Below are 21,341 nucleotides of genomic sequence, written 5' to 3' on the forward strand. Positions count from 1 at the left end.
TCGTGGTAGTTTTTGCCTGTGCAGTGAGCTCTTGTTCCCCTGCATGTTTTGGGATTCCTCCCATTCCCCAACAGATTTGTCTTTGTGGCCGTTGTCGCCTGTTGTGACTTTCTGTACTCCAGTTGGGTTGATTTGTTGATCCATTACTCAGAGATTTTGTGATATCTCAGATCTTTTGCCTCCCCGCAGATCTTTGCTTTTCAGATTGAAGATCTCCAGCAGATTGGCTTTCCAGTTGGTTCTCCCTGGAAGTATAGTACCGGATGTTCGATTCCTGGTCCTGTTTGTGTTAGAAATGTCTGTTTTGTCAGCATTCATCAAACATAAATCACGCATATTCATGCATACTCATAAACATTCAGATATTCATGTTGCATTTTTTGCCATATATCTTTTGTTTGTTGTTTCCTGCTATGGTAATATAGATCTCCTTTATAGATCTCCCTAAGCAGATGTTGGGTGTTTAATCTCTCATATAGAGTCAGCCCTTAAGCAGAAAGTGTCTATCCTTTCATGCCTTTCCCCACTGAGATATATCCTCGTGGATGACGGTTGCTTCCGTTCCCTCCCAACACACATTGGGACGGGTTTGCCCTTTTGAGTTATATCCTCATTAGGACGAGTCTTGATTCAGTCCTCCTTTTCGGTTCGATCCTAAATTGGCCTTTTTCAACTGTCTCTTGCGCTTCACTGTGGCATAAATGAATAGTTTCTTACAAACCGGCGCTCATTCATCTTATCCTCAGTGGAATCTTTTTGGGCCTCTGCCTACAAACCAGCAGTTGTAAGTCCTATCTTTGCGGTTTTTTCTACCTACTACCCGGTAGTTATAAACCTTGTTTTCTCCCCTAACGGAGTTAACTTTGTTGTTCATCCGAACCGATGACAATTCCCTTTCTGTGGTTTTCTATCCAATCTTTGGTAGATATAATTCCCTATTTGTGGTTATCTTCATCTAGTATTCGATGTTGATTTTCCCTCTGTTTGGATAAGTCGCTTGAATAAGCACTTATATCCCCAGCAAGTCTTTTGTGGATAATTTCCGTATGCTAGCAATTTTATCCCCAGCGGATCCCTTCACCGTTTGTCAGTGATTGTGTTCCCCGGATCATTGATTTTCATCAATGTATCCCCGACGAGTCTTCTTTCATTTACCCTCTTGTTGGTAATGTCTGTTGCTCCCTTTGATTGGTCATCATTATATACCTAGTTGGTATCCCGATGCCTTTCTTTTTGGATTTTTATCCTATAAACAACCTACAACCCGGTTAAGGATAATCTTCCTCTCGAGTTTATTATTCACGTTTTGACGGCTATGAATAATATCTCATTCACTCTTCGGTCGAACCCCTTCGTGTTTCCCCAGTCGAGTAAGATTCGTATTCCTTGTGGAATCGAATATCCATCCTATAAACAAGTCTGCTTTTCTATCTTTCTTCAGGGTGGTGAGTGTTTTGGAACACAAACCAATTCACATTTCCGGATTTTTATCCTATAAACAACCTACAACCCGGTTCAGGATAATCTTCCTTTTGAGTATACTATCCACGTTCTGACGGTAATGGATGTTGTATCTCGTTCACTCTTGGGTCAATCTTTTGATTGTTTTCTCCGCAGAGTAAGATTCGTATTCCTTGTGGAATCGAATATCCATCCTATAAACAAGTTTGCTTTCGCTCTCTTCAGGATGATGAGTGTCTTGGAACACAAACCAATTCACGTTTTCGGATTTTTATCCTATAAACAACCTACAACCCGGTTCAGGATAATCTTCCATGCGAGTATATTATCTACGATTTGACGGCTATAGATAATATATCTCATGCACTCTTGGGTCAGATTCTTTGTTTGTTCCCCCAACTGAGTAAGATTTGCATTCTTTACAGAATCAAATGTCCATCCTATAAACTAGTTTGCTTTCGCTCTCTTCAGGATGATGAGTGTTTTGGAACACACACTAATTCACGCCTTGGTCGGTCACCTGTTACATACCTACAACCCGGTATCCTTGGTGTTCCCTCCTGTCTGCTCCCTATTATGACCTTGGTCCCCTGTGGAGTCAGATTTTCCTGAGTTTATGTACCTTTTTCAGGTCTTCCTCAGATGTTTTGTTGATTGATATCTCTCACCCTTATACAGGTCTTATATATTCATTCTTCCTGAGTTTGTTACTCACTAACCGGTAACATCTCATCCTTTGGCTTCCACTGGAAAGTCTTTTCTAGATTTCCCCAGCGGATTTGTGTTCCTATTCGTGTTGCTGTATTGGTGTCATCCCCAGTACATGCATTTTGTGAGTCAGCTTGAGTCTTTCCAATGGAAGTGTTTTCCTTTGGAATTTCTTTCTCTCCCCAGTTTGAGTCCTTCACTTCCCCCAGTGAGGTCTCCAGTCCGATTTCTGTTATCCCCTAACTCAGAGTCGTGTCCTGCTCACGCATTCTTTTTCTTATCCCCAATAAGAATCCCCATAAGAGTCCTGTTAGAGTATCTGTTCCTGGTGAGTGGATTACTCCGACGGATCGTCTTTTCTTCTGTGAGAACTATATCCCCACAGAGTTTGTTTCTTTTGCATGCATACATCTGCATCATGAGGTCTCTTAGGGACCAAAATTTGTCTCATTACTGTTATTTAAGCCCATTCTACCGCGTCAAGATGAAGATTTCTAAACTTCACTTCTCCGGCTAGAATGACCTTAAATAGGGGCATCTGTAAGACCCCAATTTTGTCCCTAAGATCCCTCATGGCATCATATCATATCATTCATTGCCTCAAGGATCATTGTGCACCTTGCTTCCCTCCTAATGGGTGGGTTATCTTTTGAGTGTGGTTTTTGATCACCAAGCATGTTTTGCATATTGTATATCATTGCTTTTCATTTGTTTACTAACCAAAAGTACAAAAATATTGTCATCTAACCTTGTTACTTGCAGATGAAGCAACCTTAGGTCAAGACAGTCAAAAGCAATCCATTGAGCTATAGATGGTGGCCATTCTGAAGAATTTGGGCACCATGATCATTCATAAGAGATTCATATGAGTTGTGGTATCATTTTGAATCAAGATCTCAAGTGGAAGAGGCTTGAAATTCATCAAGGCATTGCTCAGTCAACCAAAACCCTAGCAAAGTCAACTGTGGTCAACTGTGCCTTTAATCAGGGATTTGAAGGTGTGAGATGGTTTGAAAGATCTCATTCATGTCCATACAAGCCTCATATAACATGTCAAACATCATCATTGAGGAATTGGAGGTCAGACAAAAAGTTTCCAAAAATAGTAAGTGACCTGTAATTTCAAACTGCCAAAAATGGAAAGGTCTTCTCCTCAAGATTACATGTCCAAGCAAGCTTCAAATAAAATTTTGTCCAACATGAAAGTTGAAGATCTTGCTCTCACCTTTCCAAAAAGTCCAAGAATATCCATTTCTCATTTGTGGTTGGCAAGTTATGATCAAATCATTGGCAAAGAATTTTGAATTTCAACAAGGCATAACTTTCACACCAAAAGGCCAATTCATGTGATTCTTTTTTGAGCAAATCTCTTTTGACATGCTCTATCATAATCCATCATCACATTTCATCAAAAATCATCACATAAAAAGTGCATTTTTCAAGTGAATCAATTTGAATTTTGGTGGGAAAAAAGGTGAATTTGAAAAGTATGCATAATTTTCATGCCAAACCAATTGCCATTGCTTCAAAATAGAATTTGTGACTTGCTGCAAGCGAAATTTTACTGTTCCATTGGTTATATTTGCATAAGGGCATTTTTGCCAAATTGCATAACATGCTTAATTCACTAATCCATTGCATTGTTGCTAATCATGTTTAACTAGTGTGATTAACAGGTGGTATAAAGTCCTAATCCTAACAGAATTCTGAATCAACACTTCACAATTTCAGATCCAAACTCAAATTCACTCAAATTCTCTCAAATTCTCTCAAACTTTTTTCAACTTTTTCCATTGAAATTCTTGATTCTTCTTGCTTGTTCCTTGTTCTAATCATCATTTGCAGGCATGATGAAGCTATGTTGAAGCAAGATCGTGGATAATTCATGCTGAATCTTGATTGTTGAAGCATTGGACCTCACATGGCAGTTGGAGTTTTCAAGAGAATCGAGCATTGTTGAGCTGAATTCTTGCCTTCATTCATCTTCTGCATCATCATTGAGCATCTATTTCACACTTCCTGGCCTTGATTCACACGATTCCGACTCTGTTTCTCCAACAAGGTTAGAATTCGAATCTTCCAATTCTTGAAATGATGATATGCATCTTATAGATCCCTTGCTGCTGGTTGTTCTGCACTTTAGATCGTTTGATTTCATTGAGTTTTGAGGAAGTTATGCTGTTTTGAACCTATGCATGTGAAATTTGTTTTAGCTCGATCCGTTTGTGTTAGCTTGAATTAATTGAAAATGATGATGGATTGTTGATGTATGGAGTGAGAGGTTTCGATTGATATATGGCTTGATGATTTCTGTGCATGTTGGTTCATGTTGATGATGAACACGATGAGTTCATGAAGAACCCTAGGGTTTGCATTTCCAGCGCTACTTTGATCCATCTCCCCGCGTTTGTGCATGTGTTTTCTGTTTTCCTCACATGAATTGGTCCAAATGTCACGCTCTGATTGGGGCTGCGTTTCCTTTAATGAAACGCAGCGTTTCATACTGGCGGCAAAATTCAAATGTTTCGCCTAATTACAAAAATGCCATGCGCTTCAATTATTTCATTTTATTTTCCAAATTTTTATTTCATTTCATGATCAATCTTCAAAAAATCATAAGTAATTCATCCTTAATCCAAATTGAGTGGGAATTTTTGCATTGATCTCCATTTTTCCTCTAGTTTTTTACTAGCATGATAGCAAAAGTTGTGCACGGTTTGTTTTTATTTTGGTCTAATGGTTTTGTTCATGTATGCTTTTTGCCTATTCTTTACCATTTTGTTTGTGAAATAATGATGCTTGAACCTATGAACGTGAAATTTCACATGCATAACCTAGACTCATTCCTGGTCATTTTGGTATATAGTTTGCTATTTTTGCATTTCTGGATTGTGAGATATGAGCTGATCATTGGAGGTGTGACAATGTATGTCACACCATTTCTTGTTCATTTTGTGGAATTTCTTTGCCATGCCTATTGAACTTGAAATAATCTAAATTTTTGCATGTTGATACTTATGGATGTTATGTTTGCTCATGAATGTTCCTAGAATTTTTTGAATGCATTTTCTAATTTGTTTGAGAATTTCTTTTCTGTTTGACAAATTGTGAACCTTTTGTGAGTCATGATCTTATATGATTTCTGAAATCCTTGGTGTTTATTGGATGGACTTGAAATTTGGCATGTGTATTATAGACATCTTGAAGTTTTCCATGGCTTTGGATTCATTCATTTATCTTATGTCATTTCTGTTTTATGCTTGCTTGAAGTTGATGCATGATTTGGTGCTTTGTATGAGCTTGCTTGAACATGCTTTGATTTGCTGATTTTAATTGACATGCTTCAACTTATCCAAATGACATGATTTTTGGTGTGTTTCTCATTGAATGTGTTCTGTTCATGCATGATTTTTCTTGGAAGTTATTGAGCCATTTTGGTATTGATATGCTTGTGTTCATGCTGTTTACTCCAACGTGTTTCAATTTGCATAGTTTGACATGATTTCCTTATGAAATGGATTTGGTGCATAGTTTTGACATGAGACCAATTGGACTTTGTTTTTATTTGATTAATCTTGATTTTTGTTAATTTTTCAGGTTCTGTTTTAAATTTTTTCCCTATCTTAGACCCTAGGCTTTGGCCTAAGGGTTTACCTCTCATGTTTGAAGCTTTGTTTCAGGTTGCACATGCAAGTTATACAATTAATGATGCCTCATCTTGAGAGCATTTGATATTTGCTTTTGATCACTAATATGTGTTTTGTAGGTTGAAGTTGATTCAATTGGGATTGACTTGTGGCTTATGCCTTTGCCTATTTTGGTTGTCTGTTGCATTAACTATTAGTTGACTGTCTGTATAGCATACTGATTTGTTTGATGTTTCCACAGGTACATTTAGTTGCTATAGTTCATTGTGAACTTGCTATTGCTTTGCTTGATAGCTTAAGCATTGAGGTATAACATCTCTTCTTCATGTAGTCTGGAAGACCTGGCTTGTTACTTAGCCAGGCACCTGTCTGAAGTCCTCCTTAAGAGGCAATGTTTGTGATTGTTTAACTTTGTCCCCAAGCAGGAAAAGACCTCATAGGAGGCAATTGGTAGATAGAAGAGATATGTAGCCTATCTCCTACTATTCTGTGTGTCTTCCCCTTGCTCACATTACATGTTGTAGCATTGTGGATCTTAACCCAAGATCTATCGAGTCATTAACTTGTGGAGAGAGTTCCAACTTTCTGAACTCCCACACCTTCTGATATTCAAAGCTCTCCCTGACCAGGGATAAGAGCATGAGGCACACCCCTCATATCCTTTCATCTGCTTCACCTTAACCCTCAATATTAAGGTTAAGAGCACCATTTACCCCATTCCAGTTGACTTTAAAGTCTAACCATTGCTCGAGCCTAATTGCTTGGATATAGTGTGTGCTAAATGACTTTGTTTGATTGATTGTTTGGTTCATCTGTACATGTTTGCTTGCTTGCCTTTGTGCATTTATCATCATTAATTTCTCATTATTGCATGATCATCATTTCATATCTTTGTGATCCATCCTTGGTTTACCCATTGAGGACAATTGTAAGTCCATTCATTGGCCATTGTTCCTATGATTTGGAAGGGATAGAGTGTAAGACAATGTCATTTGGCTACTTATGTCCATTGCTTTTGTTTGTTTGTTGTATGTGAGGATGCAATTGTAAGACCATGTTGTTGGCTTTTGTATTCCTATGATCATCTGTTGGAGATTAGAGTAAGTCTAGATAGATTGGCATCTGACATCCATGTTTTGCTTTGAGGAGATTAGAATAAGTCCAGATAGATTGGCATCTGATATCCAGGTTTTGTTTTGCTTTAGGAGGTTGGAATAAGTCCATTTATTGGCATCTGATATCCTTGTTTGTTTTAGGAGACTGGTGTAAATCCATCTATTGGTATCCGGTATCCACCTTGGTTGTGAGATTGGTATAAGCCCAACAATTGGCCTCCGGTATCATTTGTTTGCTTATTTGTTATTGTTCATTTGCCTATTCCTAAGGACACACTTGAATCATCTTCTATATGATCTCAAGAGGTGAACCTTTCTGAGAAGTTTTACACTCCTTTATCCATCCCCTCTTTGTCCTAAACCTTTTCACACATTGTTAATTCAAAAAACTTTGACTTGTTGTGCAAACATTTTCATGTCTTTTCAAATTAGAAACCTGGACCCTAAGTCCTTTGCTTTTCAAACTCCATTTCATAACGCTTCTTTGAATCAATCCTAATCATACCTTGACCATGTTTTTGTGAATACTCATAATCAATTAACTTCACTCATTCAATTGTTTTGTGGCTTTGTCCATTGTTGATATGTTTTCATACATTAGCCGTAGGTTTCAATTACCATAGTGGTTGATGTAAATCTTACCTTATCCTTAGTGAGTTGATGGTAAGACTTCCGTACTGAAAACAGGGTTAACCCCTCTAGTACGTCGAAGCCGTCCTCGCATGGTGGATTGTTGAATTCAGGATGAGTTTTCTCCCATTGGTAATGAAAAGCCTTAATGCTTGTGTTTTAAAATGAACTCACTAATTTTTGGAAATCTTTTAGCCGAACTACGGCGTTTTGATCCTTACCTTTGATGGAAGGTACGTAAGCAACGGGTTCATCCGTTCAAACACAAAAATAATAAAATTGTACATTCTTTTCTCATCTTCCCAATCATGTTTGCACAATATGTCATAAACAAATAAACTTTTTCATACAACAATTGTGAAAAGGGCTCCCTAGGAGTACCTAGGACGTTTTGGGTGCCTAACACCTTCCCATTGCGTAATTTACCCCTTACCCAGATTCTCTGATCTTTTTATTAGTTTTCTATGTGTAAAACTTCTTAGGCTTTTGTTCGCTTTTTAGCCATTCCTTAGGATAAATAAAAGTGCGGTGGCGACTCGATTCTTTGTATGCTTTGCTTTTGATTTAGTCAATAAATCATAAAGTGACGAATACACCGCTACAGTGGCAAAGGGAAATCATCTTTCAGACTGGCTTTATTCAAATCTCTATAGTTGACACACATGCAGACTTTTCCATCTTACTTCGACACATGCACAATATTGGCCACCCATTCTACACTTCCTCTTTGATCTTCACAGCCATATCAGGATGTTAGAAAAATGGGTATGATAATCCTGGATAACTTCGAAGAATCGTGTTCGTACACTTTCCGAACAACGTATTTCGACCCTATTCTTGCCTGGGTTCACGAAATCTTTGTGGGGATAATTCTTGAAGAACAATTTGTTTCTGGAAAAGAGAGATGTTCAGGAATGTAGAGAGAAAGTTTGATTTCGTTATCACTTTTCAAACTGAGGCTAAATGACTCCTTATATAGGAGATCAATAATAGAAACCGAAAAGACGCAAATGTTCAGAAACGGTTACGTCGGTTGGGAAAGGATTCGAAATTCAAAAGAAAATTTCGAACGTTGGAACCCCGTTTCAATTATTCGCATTCAATTATACGTTTACTCGACGAGCGTGCACTCCGCACTACCCCTAACTCGTTTCCAAGCTTTAACGCATAATTGCATCGGCCTATAGTAAATCACATTACTACTAAAATACATTGATGATACTAAAATCACCAACAAATCCCCCCCATTTTAGTGTAATCCTTGATTTACTCAGTATATACAATTATATATACAAGGGTATAACACACAGGTATAACAATCAAACAAATGCATAAATGAAAATGTCTTGCGATTGAATTTTCATCTTAGTACAAATACACATTCCAAATACTCGAAAATCGGGGTGTCATAGCGATTGAACCCGTCAATCCATTTGAGTGTCTGAAGATATAGTACACATATGTTTCTTACAATACTCTACTATTCATACTTGACACTTTACAAGCCATGTGTCCTTATCCATTAATAAGCATATAGGAAGCCAAGTCCAAGCTTCTTGAAGCGGCAAAACTTCATGCTCACATAGGTGATTCTTTTAATCTTGCAACTGCATTTGCAATTTTCCAAAAGAACCATTAAGAAGATATAATTCAACCTAGCCATCACTTGCAGGTCTGAGCACATACCTTGGGAAGATAAACACAATTGCTCCAATCTCTAACTATGATCTTTCCATATTGAATTCTGCTTCTAATGTTGTATTAGAAGGGAATTGGGTATACCATAGCTAATAGATTTAAATGGACTTTAATCCCATCCCAATTACCGACTTCTTCACTAAGTCTCTAGCTAACCCCTTCGTCAAGTGGTCAGCTAAGTTTTGTTGCGACCGAACAAACTCAATAGATATCACCCCATTCATGATTAATTCCCTAATCATACTATGTCTAACACCCAAATGTCTAGACTTTCCATTGCATATTTGACTATAAGCGTTAGCCAATGTGGCAGTACTATCACAACGGATAGAAATTGGTGATATCGGTTTAGGCCATATCGGAATCTCATATACCAAATTCCTTAGCCATTCCGCTTCTTTACCAGCAACAGCTAATGCTACAAACTCAGATTCCATTGTGGAACCAGTTATACATGTTTGCTTCTTGGAAGCCCATGAGATGGCACCTCCCCCAAGCAAGAACACCCATCAACTTGTAGAGGATGAATCTTCAGCATTATTTATCCAACTAGCATCCGAATAACCCTCTAACACCGAAGGAAATCCCATATATGACAATCCATAATTTATTGTACCCTTCAAGTACTTGAATACCCTAGTTATCGCATGCCAATGATGTCTACTAGGATTACTAGTAAATCTGCTCAACTTTCCAACCGCATAAGCAATATCCGGTCTAGTGCTAATCATAACATACATCAAAGAGCCTATAGCTTTTGAATATTCGAGTTGATCCACAGGTTTACCTGTATTTGGCATAAGCTTTTCTCTCGGATCCATGGGAGTACTTACTGGAGAACAACTTTCATAATTGAACTTCTTGAGTATTTTCTCAATATAATGAGATTGCGTAATTACAATCCCCTTATTCTCTCGTTTAATCTTAATACCAAGAATAACGTTCGCTTCTCCCATATCCTTCATGGAGAACTTTGATGACAAGAAATTCTTTGTTTTATCAACTTGATTTTGGTCGGTGCCAAAGATCAACATGTCATCAACATATAAGCAAATGAAAACTCCTTTACCGGAAGTATCAAATTTGCTATATACACATTTGTCAGCTTGGTTTAGAATGAAACCATTAGACAAAACAACCTCATCAAACTTTTGATGCCACTGCTTCGGAGCTTGTTTCAGCCCATACAACGGCTTAACTAGCTTACACACTTTATGCTCATTACCAGGCATTACAAATCCTTCAGGTTGCTTCATATACACTTCTTCCTCCAAATCACCATTCAGAAATGCTGTTTTGACATCCATTTGATGAATCACTAGATTATGAATAGCCGCCAAGGCAATCAACAATCTAATAGTAGTGATACGGGCAACAGGAGCATAGGTATCGAAATAATCAATCCCTTCCTTTTGTCTGAAGCCTTGGATAACTAATCTAGCTTTAAACTTGTCAATTTTACCATCGACTTTCATCTTCTTTTTTAAGATCCATTTGCAACCCAATGGTTTGCAACCTGGTGGTAAATCAGATAATACCCAAGTATTATTTTCCATGATAGAACCAATCTCTTCGTCAATTGCTTCTTTCCAAAAAGCAGAATCTCGAGATTTCACAGCTTCATCATACGTTCTTGGATCCTCCTCTATACTATAGCAATAATAGTATTGAGTGTCAATCTGATCCTTTGATCCCTCAACTAAATATAGTTGAAAATCAGATCCATAAGATCTAGATTTTCTAGCTCTTTTGCTCCTACGGGGTTCAAGTGTCTTACTTGGCACATCATTTGAATGATCATCCCTTAGAGATTCATCTGAATTAGGTATAGAGTCCTTTGGTCTAGGTATAGAAGAGAAACAATTCTCATCAAATATGGCATCTCTCGATTCTATAATCGTGTTAATAGAAATCGAGTCATTAGGTTCTATAACATAAAACCTATAGGCCTTAGAGTGCTCAGCATATCCAACAAAGATGCAAGCTACACCCTTTTCACCCAAAGTTTTCCTTTTTGGGTCCGGGAGTCTAACTACGGCTCTACAACCCCAAACACGTAGAAATGTTAAGTTGGGTCGTTTCTTATACCAAAGTTCATATGGGGTAGTCTTGTTCCTTTTATTAGGAACCCTATTTAACAAATAGCAAGCCGTTAACATAGCTTCTCCCCAAAACCCTTCACTCAAACCAGAGTAAGATAACATGGCATTCACCATCTCCTTAAGCACTCTATTTTTCCTTTCAGCCACACCATTTTGTTGAGGTGTATATGGTGCCGTAGTCTCATGAATGATTCCTACGGATTGGAAAAATACAGGATCATAATATTCACCACCTCTATCTGTACGTAATGTTTTAATCAACACATTCTGTTGCACTTCAACTTCAATTTTATAAATTTTGAATTTATCTAAGGATTCGTCCTTAGCGTGCAGCAAATAAACATAGCAGAATCTAGATGCATCATCTATGAAAGTGACAAAATATTTTTTATGTCCTAATGATGGAGTAGCATGCAAATCACATAAATCACTATGTATCAACTCAAGAATGACAGATTTCCTTGTTATACTTTTAAAAGGTTGCCTAGTGATCTTTGTTAACATGCAAGTTTTACAATTTTCTACATTTTTATCAAAAACAGGAATTAAATCATCTTTAGACATTTCATGTATTCTTTTATAATGTACGTGTCCTAGACGAGCATGCCATAACGATGAATTGATTACATTCGAAGAGGACATAAATACAGAGCCAGAATCATTAGGAACTCCATTCAAATTCATCATAAACATACCATTATTATAATATCCAAATCCTACAAACACACCAGACTTCGATAAAACATATTTATCGGATTCACACACTTGCTTGTATCCAAGCTTATTTAATACAGGACCAGAAATCAAATTCTTACGTAGTTTAGGAACATACAAAACATTAAACAAAGTAATAGTCTTTCCAGAACTGAATTCTAGCACCACGTTTCCTTTGCCTTCAACGGGAGCGAAGTGATCATCTCCCATGTAGAGGACATAACCATCTTCCACTGGAACAAGAGTCTTGAACCAGAAACGATCCTTGCAAACATGTGTTGTAGCGCCAGAATCAATCCACCACGCGATAGCATCATCCTGCACATAGAATGCTTCAGAATTTAGTGAAACCGAATGTTTAATCAAACTATTCAAATCACGAATTGATTTCTGACCTTGGTTTTCGGATTGGTCCTTAGACCCCTTTCCTGAACCACTTGCATTCGCGTTATCATGCTTTTTGCCGGAACGACAATCCTTCTTGAAATGGCCTGTTTTGCCACACTTCCAGCATTCTAGTTTCGGTTTCTTGTTAGCACCGAAACTGCCCTTATTGTTCTTGAAAGGACGCTTCTTTCCTTTGTTTTTGTTGTTACCGTTCTTACCACCCTCTTCGACCATATTAACCGAGGGTCCAACAATTTCTTTGCCTTTTCCTTTGTCATCCTCCTGCGCTCTTAGAGATTCTTCTATGCGCAAGTGACTTCCAAGTTGGATCAAAGACAGTTCGTCTTTTCCATGCTTCAGATTGTGTTTGAAATCCTTCCACGAAGGAGGCAACTTGTCTATGATGCTTGAGACAGATATTGTTTCATCCATCTTCAATCCGTGTTGTGTGAACTGTCCAAGGATTCGGAGGAGTTCATTGAATTGTTCCATGACAGACCTCGATTCAACCATTTTGTAATTGTTGAAATCGGTTACCAGGAACTTTTTACTGGATGAGTCCTCTGCCACGTACTTGGATTCGAGACAATCCCACAATTCCTTTGCAGATTCTATGTTTTGATAAATATCAAATAAGGGATCAGACATACCGTTAAGAATGTGCCCTCTGCATATGTAGTCGTCGTTCTCCCATTTTGATCTACGTCTCAGATTTTCAACCGTGTCTTCCTCCAGAAGTTCTGGAATCGGTGTAGACAGGACGTGCACCACCTTCAACGTTGTCAACATGAAATGCATCTTCTTTTGCCAACGCCTGAAGTCTTGTCCTTGAAACTTGTCCAATTTTCCGAAGTTTGTAGTCATCTCCTTGACGGTGCTTCCTCCAGCCATGATTATCAGAAATTACTTTGTTCGTTTGTTAGAAAAATGGGTATGATAATCCTGGATAACTTCGAAGAATCGTGTTCGTACACTTTCCGAACAAAGTATTTCGACCCTATTCTTGTCTGGGTTCACGAAATCTTTGTGGGGATAATTCTTGAAGAACAATTTGTTTCTGGTAAAGAGAGATGTTCAGGAATGTAGAGAGAAAGTTTGATTTCGTTATCACTTTTCAAACTGAGGCTAAATGACTCCTTATATAGGAGATCAATAACAGAAACCGAAAAGACGCAACTGTTCAGAAACGGTTACGTCGGTTGGGAAAGGATTCGAAATTCAAAAGAAAATTTCGAACGTTGGAACCCCGTTTCAATTATTCGCATTCAATTATACATTTACTCGACGAGCGTGCACTCCGCACTACCCCTAACTCGTTTCCAAGATTTAACGCATAATTGCATCGGCCTATAGTAAATCACATTACTACTAAAATACATTGATGATACTAAAATCACCAACAATCAGGATGCGTTCTTCTCAACATCTGCTTTACTGGCGGGCATTCTGGCTTCAATGGCAATCTATGCTCTACGATCTCAGAATCCAAACTAGGCATGTCTTGATAGGACCAAACAAACACATCTGAATACTCTCGAGACCCAATCTTGACTTCCTTCACATCACCCTCGGAACCCAAGTTGACTAGCTCAATCTGCTCCTCAAACGGCTGAATGATCTTTTCATCTTGCACAAGAAGATGAGATAATTCATCACTCACTTCTTAATCACTTTCCTCCTCGGCCTCAAACACAGGGAATTCAAAATTTGGAGAATGAGAAGGATCATTGTATTCAATGGGGTTAGAAACCAACCTGCATAATGATTAGATATTTTGATTTTAGAGAAGTGGATTTGTGACCAAATATTATGGATATGGACAATTATATTGTTTATTTTTGTTTTTTTATGATTACCATTTTCAGAATAAAGCAAAAAGTAAAAACAAAACATCATAGATATGGATGAATAGAATTAATTTTATTAATGATCAATTTGAAAATGCCCAACAATGTTCGCTTCTCCCTTAGGCATAGGAGAAGGATTTTTTTTAAAACATATAAAAGCAATTACTTAGGTTGATGCAAAATAAAAGGAATATCAACAGCAGTCCAATTGTTGCAATCCTTTCCATGCGTCACAAAATTGGTGCAGTCTTCCTCTTTGTCATCCTCTAGCACAGCAGCTAAGTGTTGTTCATTGCCATGAATGAACCCTCCGCTACGGAAGCTAAGTTGCATATCTTCAGACCTTGCGGTTGATGAACCTCGCTGGAACCCCAACCGGTTCTGCCTTTGTTGTCGGAGACCTCTACCTTGCACCCCCACTGATCAACATTGCCTTCTTCTACAATCTTCCTTGCATCTTTCAATGAGGACATAGGTTCCCTAACTCTCTTTTCAACAGCAATAGATAAGTCTTGGAACGGAGTTCCAACCTTACCCTCAGCTTCAACATAAGAGAAAGATGACAAGTGGCTAACCAACAGCGCCTTCTTGCCGCCAACGATCACAAGCTTTCCATTCTTCACAAATTTAAGCTTCTGATGCAAAGTGGAGGTAACAACTCTTGCCTCATGGATCCATGGCCTTCCCAATAAACAACTACAGGCCGGGTGGATATCCATTACTTGAAAAGTAATTTGAAAATAACTCGGACCTATCTTAGCTGGAAGGTCCACTTAACTAATAAATGTTTTGCGCGAACCATCAAAAGCTTTGACGATTACACCGTTATACCTCATAGGGGCTCCTTGATACGATAACTTGGACAGAGTTGACTTCGGAAGCACATTAAGTGATGACCCGATGTCAACAAGCACATTTGACAAAGCATCCTCTTTGCAACTCATAGAAATGTGCAACGCTAGATTATGATTTCTTCCCTCCTCAGGGAGTTCTTCATCACAAAAGCTAAGATTATTGTAAGAAGCGATGTTAGCCATGATATGATCGAATTTATCCACTGTAACATCATGTTCTATAAATGCTTGTCCCAAAACTCTCTGTAGTGCCTCTCTGTGCGCTTCATAATTCATGAGCAGAGACAACACTGAGATTTTTGAGGGGTTTAGAGCAGCTGCTCCACCATATTGAACTCACTTCTCTTGATCAAACGAAGTACCTCATCATCATCGTTAGCCTTCAAGTTGCTGGATTCACCATACATACCCTTGGAAGCACCAACTGGATCTACACCAGGCACTTCCACCTTCTTTCTAACAACTGATTCTTCTTTATCCTTTGCGAACACCGACCCAAACACTCGACCACTGCGGGTCACCTTGGTAACATCAGCAATGCTCACTACATAGCTAGTCGTAGGCAACAGGACCTCTTGACCACCTTCTATCATTGTAGCATTATATTGATATGGCACAACTTTATCAGATGAATACAGGACTAGGCTCGCTAACCGTTTAACCAACGGCGATACTGATCTATTGTTGACATTGTTATTGTTGTTGCTATTGTACTAAATTACTAATCTCTCTGGCCGCTTGAAAATGAGCACTACGACATTTACATCGTCATCTACAGGACGGGATTGAACAATTTGAACCATGCCTTTATCCATCAGTTGTTGGATGTCCCTTTTCACAACTTCATAACCCCTTGAATTAATACTGCAAACATCACAACCATCGTGGTCATGCTCACAATCACTCACCATACAAATGTCCTTATGCATCTGCACCAAGGATCTTCGGATCAAACGCACATCAAAAATCTTAAATTCGCCAGGACAACCATCCACCATATTCATATAAGAGTTTCCATGGGCGGGTAGTGGATTTGCTTTCATATTTGGCGCACGGTCCTCAAAGGACACCATTCCACTCTTCATCAGCTTTTGAACCTCATACTTGAGCGGATAACAATGATCTATATCATGTCCGGGTGCCCCTTGATGAAAAGCACAACGGAGCTCAAGCTTGTACCAACATGGAAGAAGTTCTGGAATTTGCGGCGTGTTTCTTGGTTGAAGTAGGTTCTTGAGAACCAAAGATGGATACAATTCTGTATAAGACATAGGAATCAGGTCAAAGAGACCTTCTTCCTCTCAAAGTTTTATTGATGATGATTGTTGTTGGTATTGCTGTTGTTGTAGGTGTTTGTTCATTATTGCGGTTGTTGTTGTTGACGTTATTGTTGTAGAACTGGTGTTGATTGATTACTAGAGAAAACTGAAATGACTGAAGATACTTGATGGTGATGTTGACGGGATGGTTCATTCCTTCTGATCTGAGGCCTCCTCTGCCTCCCACTGCTTATTGCATTCGCTTCATTGTCCTTTTTTTCCCAAAATTGCTTCCATACCTCTTATTCGACGATGCTTCTTCTTTCGATAAACGTCCTTCTCGGACTCCTTCCTCAAGCCTCATCCCCATGTTTACCATTTCAGTAAAGTCACTGGGGGCACTAGCAATCATTCGTTCAAAATAAAATGAACTCAGAGTTTTCAGAAAGATCTTTGTCATCTCTTTTCCTCCAAGGGAGGAGTGATCTGAGCAGCCAATTCCCTCTATCTTTGCGCATACTCTTTAAATATCTCCTTATCTCTCTGAGACATAGACCTCAGTTGGTCTCTATCAGGCGCCATATCCACGTTGTACTTATACTACTTGACAAAAGCCTCTCCCAAGTCATTGAAGGTACGAATGCTTGCACTGTCCAACCCCATATACCATTTGAGCGCAACACCGGTCAGACTGTCTTGGAAGTAGTGAATCAACAGTTGATCATTATCATTCTGAGTAGACATCTTGCGAGCATACATCACTAGATGACTGAGTGGACAGGTGTTCCCTTTATACTTTTCAAAGTCAGGCACTTTGAACTTCACCGGGATCTTGACGTTGGGCACTAAACACAACTCAGCAGCACTCTTTCCAAACAAGTCCTTACCCCTTAGCGTCTTCAATTAGTTGCGCAGCTCAAGAAACTAATCCTTCATTTCATCCATTTTCTCATAAACAACCGGACCCTCAGATGGCCCGGAGTGATACATGGTATCCTCTACACAAGTTAAGGTGTGCACAACGGGAGGTGGCACAGACATGACCGGGCTAGATGCCGACATGGAAGCAAAAGTAGGCGCAAAGCCTTCAGGCATGAAGTTTGGCGGCATTCCCCACGAGAATCCCACAGGCATAGTAGGTGAAAAATGGGCGGTAGCAGCAGGCATGGTAGAGGTAGCCACCTTTGAAATAACTGTCCTCTGATGAGGAGGAGTTGAAGGCGTTGGAGAAGCTTGGTTCTGAGCAGCCAACACTGACTCCATCATGGCAGTCAGTCGGGCGATCTCGTCCTTTAGTTCTCTGTTTTGTTGCTCTAGATGCTCCATAATTTTGAGATGATTGGCGCAGGTGTTGTACCGATGAGTCAGCTTGGCTAAAGCACAGAAGGAACACCAATGAAACATCTGGCGAAAGAGAAACCTGCTTATGCAAATGATGCATGAAAAGCAATACTTGTTTATTTATTTTTATTTTCAAGGAACTTACTATATCATTTGCAAATATATATATATATATATATCAGCAATTGCAATAATTTATATATGACCAAAAATCTGCTTTCATTTATATAATTGGAAGGCTTACACTTAGTACAATTTCAAAAACCAAATGAAAATACAAGAGAAAAGGAGACTAGTCATCCTAAGGATCCCTAACAACAATGTCACAAGATCTGGCTGAAGGCGCGTACTTCCTTTGAATGCGACAGGTCTCAGTCTCAAAAGAAGCCTTCATCTGAGTCTTCTCGAGGACAAGCTGGTCAATAATCTTCTTCCAAGCAATGGAAGGTTGAGGCATTCTAGAAGATGAAACCTCTGGCTCTCTCTGTCTCTTTATCACTCGGTCTTCAAGTAACTCAATAAGTGCATCTTTGTCCTTAGGCTCCAACTGCAACTCTTCATACTTCTTGCTCAAAGCATTAAAACGCCCTTCCCATATATCCTTCTTTTGCTTCATCTTGACGAGTGCGTCTTCCAATTCCTCTACATCTTGGTTAGGGAGAGTTAATGGCTCAACCACAACCATAGACATAGGTCTTTCATAAGGATAAGGCATATTCAACTCCAAAGCTCTCTTCTTCACCCAAAGAGTGTAAGCTTCCAAAGCTACACAATTGCGCGAACCAAGCTCGGATCTTCCCTTCCTATGCACATTATGCCAAGCATGCACAATCTTCTGCTTCAAATGTTGGGGATCTTTACCCTCTTGATAGAAAAGACCTTTTAACAAAGTGTTATTAGGTTTGTCTCTCAAGGGGAACCCAAGTTGACGACGAGCCAAACTGCCCAAAGAAGGATCATACCAAACTATATCATCATTAGTGAGAGACATAAGTCTCTAAGACCACCGTAGACATTGTTTATTCTCCACAAAAACAGGTGTCTGAGGCAAGTGCGAAATAAACCACTTGTACAGAAGAGGAATGCAACAGACAATAGTTCCACCACCCTTAGAATTCCTTAGATGCAAAGAGAAATGCATATCACCCAACAAAGTAGGCACAAGATTCCCAATCAAGAAAAGTCTAATGGCGTTAACATCAACAAAATCGTCAATGTTAGGGAACAAAGCTAATCCATAAATGAGCAACACAAAGATAGCTTCAAAGGCGTCCACACTACCAGCTTGAATAAAAGCAGTAGCTTCCTTGATGAGGAAATCAGATGGCAACCCAAATAATCCTCCTTTCTTCACCCAATGAGCCTCTATCTCAAACTTCTTCAAGTGAAGAGCTTCAGCAATAAGATTAGATTGAGGAATCTCCTCCAATCCACTAAAAGGTTCTCTACTAGAAACAGGTATCCCCAAAAGATACGAATACTCCTCCAAGGTAGGCACAATCTAAAAATGTGGGAAAGTGAAACAGCGGTAGATAGGATCATAGAACTGCACCAATACACTCAAAAGTCCTTCAACCACATCAGCAGACAAGATGGACAAAAGCTTACCATGGCATTGTTTGAAGTCCAAGGGATCTAATACAAAAGATGCTAGCTTCCTTAACTCTTTCAAGTCGGGACATCTGAAACTGTACTTCTTAGTGTTCCTTCGTCCACAATCCATGGTCTGAAAATGTTTGCAAATGATACCTCAGTTCCTTGAAATTTTCGTGTGATGAATGTTATAATGCGCATGAATGCATCAATGCAACAATCACAAATAAAGGATCACACACACGGAAAACAAACAAAGGTCAAGGGATGAATCAAATTATTGTCAAGATCAATAATCCATTTTGGTGGATTATGGTTGACACCTTATCAACACCCAAGTTCCATTGATATTGACAAGACTTTATTGGATCAACCAAGAATCAAGGGTTTGTTGTAAGTCACGAGCATAGAGTCTGGGTAAGAACCATCCCAAAGGAGTGAACTAAGGATAAAAACTTGTAGGTCATGTTCTCAAAAGTTCCTAGAGTCTTAATTCCATCTATCGAATATTACAGGTTAAGATGACTGACTCATCGACCCATAATATTCTCAAGAGAAACTCGTCTGAGTGTAGTATCGCGTAACAACTGTTACCAAGTCTACACTTGAATAGTCTCTGCACTACGTCCTAAATAGGCCAAGAGGGGGTAAATGTTCTACGGTCCTCAGCTTCTCGGACCCAAATTAGAGATAATAATGCCTAACCACAAATACTTGTGTGATATTTCCAAATCCAAAAGAGTCTCCACTGAGCAGATGGATCTTAAGCCAACTTGTTAAGGACTACTCCACACAAGTCGAACATGACTATACCATCCTCCTATCTTAATTGCATTCAAGGTGGATGCATTACTTTTAACAAAAATTAAGTTTGAAAGGCATAGAGGCCCAAAAATGGTTTGAATGAGTTAGTTATTTTTGGCTATTTGAAGGTTTAAGTCAAGTATAATTAAGTCTATTTGCAAGTATGATTATGAAAAGGAAGTTTGAAAATTCAATGGCATAAGTCCAAAGTTTCTATCTTTTTGCAAAGTGGTCAAAGTTTAGAATAAAACTAGTTCAAAGAAAGAAAATTTTAAAAATGAGGGAGATATTTTTGAAATTAAAGAAATGGGGGGAGATGAAGAGACTAATCCTATGCACAAAATTAAAAGTTAAGGGTTGAAAAGATCTGAGCAATGGGTAGCAATCCAATAGACAAGAATGCCAATAGAAACCCAAATTCCCATGGACATTTAGAATCAAGCAACACACCAATGCACAATTATATCAATCTTGAAGAGCAAGGCATCAAATAAAGATAGCCACATCCAAGCTTAGCCACTCCATGATCTTCTTCAAGATAGCTCATGTAACATATGAATTCACAAGTCACAGGTTCAAAATAACAGCTTCACAATGATCATGTTGCAGATGAACTCAAATGGATCTTCAATGATGTATCAGATGAAGTTTCAGATTGCAAGCACTTGGTTACATGAAAGTTGGCATTGGCAAGTCCTTTAGCATAGGAATGTTGCCTAAATTCTAAATCCATTTGTCCAAGATCAAGTCAACAGTCCACACAATTTTTTAAAGGAATTTTGTTGTTATTATGTACATTAATGGTCAAAGACCACACAAACAAACAAAATATACACAAACAAGATATATCACACAATATGGTCCGAGTGGACAATGTGAAAAGACATTAACATAAACATTTAGAATGGTATGAATAATGGCAAATGAATAAAGACTAAAATTAAATGACATTAAAGTAAATGACTTGAAATTAAAAGTTAGTTGTTAATGAGTTAGAAGTTAGTATTATTTTGCTTTTGCTTTTTATTTTTTTAGTCATTCTTTGGAGAACACTAAACCCACTTGTCACAAGCATGGATCCTTGAACCAAGACATCTTCCAAAAGGAAGGAAAAAAGGCTAAGTTTCAACACAATACCATGAAAGAGGGGAGACTTACAATCTCACTAACTAGAATGCTAT

Source organism: Lathyrus oleraceus, chromosome 5, assembly GCF_024323335.1.
Source record: "Lathyrus oleraceus cultivar Zhongwan6 chromosome 5, CAAS_Psat_ZW6_1.0, whole genome shotgun sequence".
Taxonomy (NCBI): domain Eukaryota; kingdom Viridiplantae; phylum Streptophyta; class Magnoliopsida; order Fabales; family Fabaceae; genus Lathyrus; species Lathyrus oleraceus.